Source organism: Perca flavescens, chromosome 19 (genome assembly GCF_004354835.1).
Source record: "Perca flavescens isolate YP-PL-M2 chromosome 19, PFLA_1.0, whole genome shotgun sequence".
Taxonomy (NCBI): Eukaryota; Metazoa; Chordata; class Actinopteri; order Perciformes; family Percidae; genus Perca; species Perca flavescens.
The window spans coordinates 24,588,698-24,598,769 of NC_041349.1; positions in this window are offsets into that span (position 1 = coordinate 24,588,698).

Below are 10,072 nucleotides of genomic sequence, written 5' to 3' on the forward strand. Positions count from 1 at the left end.
GTAAGAGAGATTGTTTTATTATTTCACAACCAGTTCCTTCTTAACTATTGAATGAATGTGTGTGTAATATTCTCCCTGTGTTTTACTCCTACTCCTGTCTTACTCACTCTCTTTCGACACATCTCACACTGTTGCTCTACCTATAACCTCCATACTATACAATAGAGCTTGTGTGTGAGCATGTGTATATACACGTATGCAGGGGCGCCGCCAGGAATTTTGGGCCCCATGACAAAAAAAATCTAATTGGGCCCCCTCTGCGCAGCTGTTGTCACCACATCTCTAGGACCTAACTGTCCCATCAAAAGCTTTACATAACTCTAATTAAAGGCTTGCAACTGTCTTGCTTCTTGTAGTTCAATACTAGTACTAGCACAATATTTACTGCTGGTGAGTCATGCAAGCAAGTCTAGTATGCAGTTCACTATATGATGCAAGATTAAAAGCAACCATAAAAAAATGTGCTGATGGCCATCTTTTACAGTCTCAATGTATTTTTATTGTAAAATTTGACATTTTCTTTTTTGTAATGGTAAAAAGAGCAAGAGAGACAGAGAAATCCCCACAGACTCCCTGCAATGATGCTAACTGGCATGTCATTAAACACAATGTTGCTCACCTTCTTCACTGGGACAGGGAGGGGCACAGTTAGGGGGAGACTGGGGTGCTGCTGACTCATCTGTTGTTAAGTCTGCTAAAAGGGGCAGGGACAATGATTTTATATGAATATCTTGTTAAACGTTTCCCTGCACTGATTAAATGGTGATTAAATGTAGGCTAACACTAGTCTGTAGCTACCTAGCTTATTTCACTATGGACATTAAGCCAACAGGTTACTATAGGCTACCCACCTTTCTTGGTGAAAAACTGGGTTACAGTTTGACACCATTTCCTTTGTCTTTCCTCTCTCTCTTTTCTCTCTTTCCTTTTTTGAAAACCAGATTTTGATTTAATGTTACTTGGCAACATTGTGGTCACTGTAGTTCTGGCACATCTACTGACTGCAACTAACTTAACACTGTCACTGAGTGTGCTAAGACAGGACCAAACCATTTCATGCAGATACAGGGGGGTGGTCGGTCAATATGGATGTTTACTTTTTGGTCAATGGGGATATTTAAGTTTTACTGCAAAAACAAGTAAAACAAAGAGATCATTAATTCTTTATAATTTGAAATATATATATACTGAATGATGATGGTTTAATAATTTTATATTAGTTTGTACCTATTTTTTGGGGCCCCTGTCAGTCATGGGCCCTTGGAATTGTCCTAACTTTCCCCCCCCCTAAGGCGCCCCTGCACGTATGTGCTTAATGTACTTAGGTATTACCTGTTATTAAATATTAATATATATTCAGGATCCAGTTCAAGATTCTTGTAATTACTTACAGAGCCATCAATGGTCAGGCACCAGCATACATAAGTGATCTGCTGCACCCTTATGTTGTAAGCAGATCAATTAGGTCCTCAGATCAGGGTTTACTGGCTGTTCCTCGTACTAAGCTGAAAACAAAAGGTAACCAAGCTTTTGAAACAACTGCTCCTAGACTGTGGAAGGCTTTGCCACATGTTTTAAGAGTGACAGGTTCTGTTGAAATCTTTAAAAAGCAGCTAAAGACACATTCATTTAGCCACATTGCTGACGGTATTATTTTGTATTTACGTTTTGTGTTTTACTACGATTTATTGTGCTTTTTACGACTATTGATCTTTTTTAATGTATGTATTTATTTTGCCTGTGAAGCACTTTGTGACTCTGTCTGTGATAAGTGCTATACAAACTCTTACTACTACTACTTATTTATTATTAGTACTTACTTACTATAAATGCAGAAGGTGGACACAATGATTGAAAAACCACATGAAAAAGTACTCCAAACTAACTTAATCGTTAGAAAAACATTAACACTGCAGTATGTATATGTGTAGGCAGTGTTGTTTGTTTGTGGATGAAAGAAATTACATTAAGATAGAAATAGAGGAAACCAGGGGACAGGAAATGGTGTAAACTGTAAGCTAAAATAGGAGCCTTACCTGGTGATCATGGGTAATGTAGTCTGTCTCTTTCAGCAGGCCACCATTACACCTCCCACCTCCTGAAATCACAACATGGAGGAACAAAGGTCAGTCTTGAGGTTGAACATTGTCAGCAGCAGCCAGGAGCTGGACACAACTTCACTGGATACTGCTTAGTTACTTGATCAACATTCACACACAAAAAAGCATTCAGTTTGGTAACTATATTGAGCCGTTTTCTGCAAGTCTGTGGTTTAAAATGTGTTGGGGATGATGGAGCGTTTCTTCAAAACTAGGTCAAACATGTCTGTGACATTCCAGTGCAAGTTGAAGCAGTGGTCAGCAATCCATAAGCACTTTTCTCAAGGGCTTACAGATCAACACCTTGTTCTGCCAGCACATGACAACCAGGGCTCATTTTGTTTTCTATTCTCTTGTTTCATCATATATGTGTGATGTGTGCTGACTGCTATGTGGTCATTCTGTTGTCAATATGTAATTTGTTATGGTTTATGAAACCACAATGGTGTGTGTGAGTGTGTGTGTCAGCCAAAATGCACAGCAGGGCCTGGACCAGCACTGTGGCCATCTGTGTGTGTGTGTGTGTGTGTGTGTGTGTGTGTGTGTGTGTGTGTGTGTGTGTGTGTGTGTTTCTCATGAGCCGCCTGTTCAGTGATTCATTCACAGTGTCAGTGCTGGGCCACATGACTGAGAACAGGTGGCACTCTGGTGTACCTCCCAACACACACGAAAACACACACACACACACAAACACACACACACGCACAAAAAAAACATACAAAAACACACACACACCTCCACTTGCATCCTGAGAACACACAGCACCTGCCATGTGTTCACAGCTCGAGGTGCGCCAGCCCTAAAATGACGTCACCACGTGCACCTCTGAATTTTTGTAACTTGGGGCACGCTGCGCTGCCAGTTCAACATGGTTGGCTGGGAAGACTGGCCGAGCAGGTTTGCCTTACAAACATCTGTATGATTTTTCATGTACAGACCACAGGGAGTCAAACAGCCGTAAAATATGTGGTCAGAGAGAGACACCACACTGGGAAAAAAAAGAAGCATTTTGCTGGAGAGTGTGGAAAAACATTAGAGAACGCTTTGTCAAAGCTAAAAAAACTTGAGTGTTCTTAACAGTGTTAGAGGCAGACAGTAATTTCTATTTGGAGATAAAAGACAGTCAAGTTTATAAGTAGAGTAGATAAATGTAACGTTTGGCGGCACGTCTGTGTTTATCATGGATGTGTTTACTAGTTTACTACTGTTGCCAGGCAGCCTGCTTTCCTTTACTTCCGCTCTCTTCTTCTTCTCTACTACTTCTTGCTCTTTCACAGATTATTTTGTCCATACGCCCCCTGGTGTTTTGGAGAATACTGCAACAAACAATGCATTGAGCATAAAAATCTCTGTGCATGCTCATAGTGCCCCCCCCCCCCCCCCCCCCCACACACACACACACACACACACACACACACACACACACACACACACACACACACACACACACACACACACACACACACACACACACACACACACACACACACACACACACACACACACACACTGTATCTCTTATAAACTAAGAATGTGACCTTTTAATAAATGGTTGTGGTTGACAGCTGTTGCAACCTAAATGTCACCAGCTCGCTGGTCTTCCTCCTCACACTTTACATGTAACCACTCAGTCTGTCCTCTCTTCCCTCCTCTCTCCTTCTGTAACATCTACTGTTGGTCAATGTTGCTAAAGTGTTAGCATGGAACAGCAAAGTGAGTGAGCTACCGTACTTTAGACACATGGATTAATTTGGTCTATTTCCACAAACCATTCCACTCCAAGCGGAAAACCTCTCTATCTTTCATTTCTCTCTTCTTTTCTTTCTCATTCTTCTATTTTCTTGCTCTCCCATCTTTCTCTCACTCTGATATTCTACCTACAGGGCTGCAACATAAAACAAACCCACACATGGCGGCTTCCATATGTTTTTCTATTGAGCTTGTACACACAGAACCAACACATTATACATAGCCTTAGGCAGTGTGTGTGTGTGTGTGTGTGTGTGTGTGTGTGTGTGTGTGTGTGTGTGTGTGTGTGTGTGTGTGTGTGGGACAGTTGTGTCAATATAAGGCAGATATAGCTGGCTCAGCCTTCACTGATCTTGCAGCCCGATGGTTAAGGCCCCAAACCTTTGAACTCAAGGTCAAAGGTCACACCCCCTAAAGGGCCACAGCTGGCCACACTATAAAGGTGGATTGGCTGTGTGTGTGTGTGTGTGTGTAGGTGGGTGAAGTAGAATGTGGGGGAGCAGGGCCACCTTAAAAGAAGGAATGCCAGAGAGAGCAAGTGTGTGTTGGAGGCTGAATTGTTGCAAGGGTAGAAAACATTCTTTCATGACACATTGAATAAATGTCACAAGCTTTGACATAATCATTTGACCTTGATCGATATCAGGACTGTGGGAAGAGAAAGAGGGGGGAAGGTTGTGAGAAAGATAGAGAGAGAGAGAGAGACCTTGAGAGAGAGAGGAAGGAAGGCATGGCAAGGCAAGGCATACAGTTTTAAATGATAATTGTATTAACACACGCAGCGACAGATAAAGAACGAGACCATGTGAGAGCGAACATCAGAGAGATAATGAAAGGCTGAGCTAGACAGAGATAGAAAGATATAGAAAGTTGTGTTTATCTTTTGTCTGTAAAGGTTAACTAGTGGGAGCATCTCCCTTTGACCTTAAGCAGCACAGGGAGAGAGGCAGAGGGGTGGAGCACCACAGACTCTGCTCAGAGGTGGAGAGCAGCAGAGATGTAGAAGCTGAGAGGGATGGGTGAAGGATGGAGGAAAGGCCAGACAGAAGATGAAAAAGGAGAGAAAACCAAGATAAGTAGGTTAAGAGAGATAAGGAGGGAGTGATATAGCACTGTGTTTTAAAGCAAAAGGCTCTGTTGGAAGTATGTTGCTAAAAGGCACAGTGAAAAGATGAAGTATGATCCAGGAAGTCCAGTTTTAAGTAGTAGATTTAGTGCCAAAGCACAACCCAATGTTTTACAATACAATGCAAAAGGATTTCACGCCTCGGGAAGGTTATCATGGCAAAAATCAGTCCATCCACCTCCTCAAAAGTCAAAACAGTGGAAATATGGAATTAATGTTACATAGTAATCAGTTATGGGTGCTTGCTTGTATTTGATTGGCCAATGCAGTGAGTTTCTGGATGCACATTGCGTTACAGCAAATGTTGTGCCAAAAAGCTCTGCACACCTGAATGTGTTAGAGACCAGTACAAATTTAATAAAAGTGAAAACTTCTGCAGACTCATTGCAGGTTGATTTACTGATACAAATCTAAAAAAAATTTTTTAAATGATTATTTTTTATACATTTTTTAAAAGAAAATTGGTGTCCTTAAAGGTTGGATTTTTCCTCATTTTTTAAATTAAGGCATTAAGATCAATTTCCAAAAGATGATTTTTTTTTATTCCTCTTTTTAGTCAACTTTAGCATGGTTGTATTCACTTATGCTAGACCACAAAAATAAAAAAACACCTTGAAAAAAAAAAACACAGACACAAGTCATCAATTTTCAGTCAAAAGGGCTATAGTCAAAGAAACAACAGACCTAAAGGCTACACACCCAGGTATTCCACCCCAAAGACACAAACACATATATACTGTACAAACACACACAAACTGATGAACATACGCAAAACACATATCTACATTCTGTACATGCAATGCAGTACACTCACTTCTGTCCAACAGATGCAAAGGCACCATCTGACACTTTGCTGCATGCTGTGCATACTGACCTAGTGTACAGTAAACTCAACTTTAGCATCAACTTAATGGAAAACACACACACACCGCTCAGCGTGTGTGAGCCTGCATGGCGTGAGTAGAGTAGCCATGCTTGGGTTGCTCCAGCCCTTAGTCACTAGTGATTCAGTAGGTCCCTTCAAGTTAGGGCAGTGAGCTTCATACCTGCACACGCACACACACACACGCACGCACACACACACACACACACACACACACACACACACACACACACACACACACACACACACACACACACACACACACACACACACACACACACACACACACACACACACACAGCTGCAGGAGTGGTGGTAGATGACAGGGTTTTCTTCTACAGTGTCTTTCAGTCTAACATTCACTGTCTGTCAGTGTGTCTCTCTGTGCCGTGGCCATTTGTCTGCTGTTGTGTGTTTAAAGGCAGTCACTCAGAACAGGTTAAATCCTTGAATGGAGCTTTAGTCACCAGCCTCGGTGCGGATACTACAAAATGAGCACTAATCAGCACACATCAAGAAACTAATCATGAGTGTGGACACTTTGTTTTGTGAACAACTTTAGATCTCCTTGAAATTCAATCAGACCACATCCTGATCTTGTGTGTGACATCAGGGTGTAGATAAGGACATTTGTAATAGCATGCTGTTGTTCTAGTTGTTTGAATGAGAGGGTGGTTATGTCAATAAGGCATTGGTTCACTCACTGTAGCCTGTTTTACAGATTCCATGAATTGCAGGTGATCATTCAACTGGTTGGTTAAAACTGTTCAGACAGGATGTTATTCATGTGTTTTCATGTTTGTATCAAATCTACATTTCTCACCAAACCTCCAAAAAGTGAAATAGAGATAGTAAGACTCACCTGTTTTTGCATGTTTGGTCAGAACTGTTGCTAATTAAAAAGCCACATGGAAAATACCGGTATATTAAATGTCACACCACTCAAGCCCAATAGACTGGATTTGAACTGAGTGGAGAATGTATTTTTGTGTGTGCGCATGCATGAAAGAGGCAGTAGGTCTCATTTGCCAGTAAACATTCAAGTGTTTGTGTGGCTGGAGTTGGCGGAGCTACAAACAGTGAGGAGGAGTGTCAGGTTGACTGTGGTCGGGGCTGTTTGGCTCAGTGAACTGCTGCCACACTGCTTCAGTAAAAGGTCATGGTCAAAGAACCACGGCTGGCTCACAAACCGCCACACCCACTCTTGACTCCCACACACTCACACATGCGACAAATGAATGGATAGACAAGACAGACAGGCTGACTTCCTCTTTGGGGACAAGCAGGAAAATGACACCCACTTAAAGAGGAGGGGGTGACAGACAGAATCACCGATACCACACCACACTCACCCCAAGACTGTCTGAAAACTCAGCAGCCGTGAGCCCACAACCAGACAAATAGGAAGACAGACAGACAGACACAGCGGAGACAAGAAGGAACAATTGGTAATAAATCGTGTCTAGACAGACGCTAATGAAAGCAGCTCGACTGTGACTGCTGCTAAAATCAAGATGTGAACAGTATGATCTCTCTCTCTCTCTCTCTCTCTCTCTCTCACACTCACACTCACGCCTAAATTAATCATGGCTTTGCCATCAAGCTCTGAAACGCTGACTTGTCACTTTTATCCCTAAAAATATGGAGTTATAGTCCTATCTTTATTCAATAGTGCATTCTTTCAATTTGAGAGCATTTCGCACTGATAGTACGTTCAGGTTTTGTAATAATTTCCCTCAAAACCTTGCTCTCACACTCAAATAGTCACTGCTCACGCTTGGATTTGCTCTGCTTGTGCTCAAACTTTCTGCTTGGACTCAGATATGTTGTTGCTTGGACAGATTTCCTGCTCTCAGATTTAGCCCTTCTCCTCACACTCTGCACGCTTGCAAATCTTCTCCTCTCGGATTTGTCCTGCGTGCTCGGATTTTTGTGTGTTACAATTCTATCAAAATCCCCCAACCAATAGAATGCCTGCTCTAGTGTTGACTAATGAAATGATCCCTCATCCCTCGCTTTACGTTGAACGTCCGTTGCGGGTGGCTGCTCTGTAACCAAGTTTATTTACCCCCGCTGTCCGTTGCTTTATTAGTAGTGAAATAATAAGCAACGGAAAATCGTGAAAAGCAGTAGGATACTTGAATATGTCATTTTCTAGTAGGGGTGTCACGATTCTCCAAATCCTCGATTTGATTCCATTTTCGATTCTACGGTCACGGTTCGATTTGATTCTCGATTTATTTTATTTTTTTTTTAAAGCACAGGTTGCTATGCCATTTTTAGACTAGACTTGTATGTAATAAAATATCTGACCTTTGTTCGCAACATTTATTAACAACATGTCTTCAGTCAATTGGAAACTTGACAATTTGTCAATAAAGTAAAAAGAAAAAAAAAGTTTTCCGACAATCCTGAGAGCAGACTCGGAGTTTTGGCGTTTGTAGCCCCCAACGTCGTCAGGCTGCGCTGCCTGGAAGTCACTAGGATTAGGCAATGGTTATGGTTGAAGACAACGGTCGCAGCGCTGCCTGTAAGGCTTAGTTGGAGGCTTAAAACACCTTCGAGCCAGCACAGCAGCTGAGCAGACCGATACCAAAGAGGACGACTCTGCAGTGCACTAACGTGTTGCTCTCTCTAATATAACCAATATAAGCTGCTCTGTTTAGGCTACAAAATGTGCATGCGGGCTGAAATTCAACCGTGCGGTTTTGTGGGATAAAGCTATAAGCAGTAGGAATATCCGCTAGCTGCTAGGCTAATGTGCAACGGTAAACACACAGAATATGGTACACGCACATAGCAGAGCTTGCAAACTGTGGCTTTTTTGTTGACAACGCGACATAGCTCACTGGAAATCCAATATACTTCCACACTTTCACACACTTCAGTGAAAGTGGAGGGGGCTCAAGTTCTGTTGATGGGTCTCCAGCATCTGCCATGCTATCTTTTGACTGGCTGTAGCTAAATTACAGGAGGTTGACTGACTCGCAGCACGTCAACACGTGTTTTTTTCCACTTGACATGCCGACCGGATGTGACATGGGGGCGTGGCAGTATCGATGATTCAATTTTTTTATTCGATATTCAAGACTGTGACTTAATTTCGATCGATTTCAAATCGAAATTGTGACACCCTTATTCTCTAGTCCCACCATCAGGCCAAGGTTTCTACTTGTACAGACACTACTGTACAGTGGAGTGGAGATTTTACAGAATAAATCATGACAGCAGACATCCATGAAATTTGCTGACCAAAATTAGGGTTCAAACGGGTTAAAAACCTTGGGGAAAACTTTGCTTTTTTTGACTGCCACTGTTATAGCAAATGGTGAGAGCTGGTCACTTTAAATGCCAAACAAACATGAAGAGACACTGGTTGTGCTGATCACTCAAGCTTACGACATGCTCACTCTACTGTAGTGTAACATTAGCGTTATTTATTAGCAACACAACTCATGTCTCTGAACCCTAAATAACACAAGTGTTATGACCTCTATCTGAAGGTAAAGCATAGCAAACCATGTACCTATCACTCATTACGGTCATTGGTATACAGGTCACTTGATGAAAAATGGGTAAATATATAAGGCCCCAACCGAAAGGTTTGTGATGGCAGGTAACTTCATGTCAATCAACAAGCTAGTTGCTGTGATTGAGAAACAAGCAGCAAAATGACAGACACCTCATCAGTTGCAGAGTATGGCTTGAATTTAAAATAATTGAATTCAAAGTCAGAGTCCAATTGAAATGTAAGAAAAATACAGTAACGCGTTACTCTAATCTGACCACTTTTTTCAGTAACCTAGTAACGAGTAATCTAACGCGGTACTATTTCCAAACCAGTAATCAGATTAAAGTTACTTATCCAAGTCACTGTGCGTTACTATTTTTGTCATTTTCCTTAGTAAAAAAAATATATTTGCTTTCTTCTTGCGTCTCGGGGAGTGAAGTCACTGTATGCGACAAGTCACGTTTTCAGCATGTGGACAGTTCACGTGTACCACGCAGCGACACAAACGTAAACAGGGAGGAGAGAGATGCGCGTTTTCTAGCTGGAAATACAGTCACTATTTTGAGTTTGTGTCCGCTAAAGACGGCAATATTAAGGTTTGTTGTACACTCTGTGCTGGTGGCGACAAAGTGCTATCTAGCTACAAAAATACTATGTCAAATTTGAAGAAACATTTGGAGTCGCAGCACTGCAGTCAAACTTAC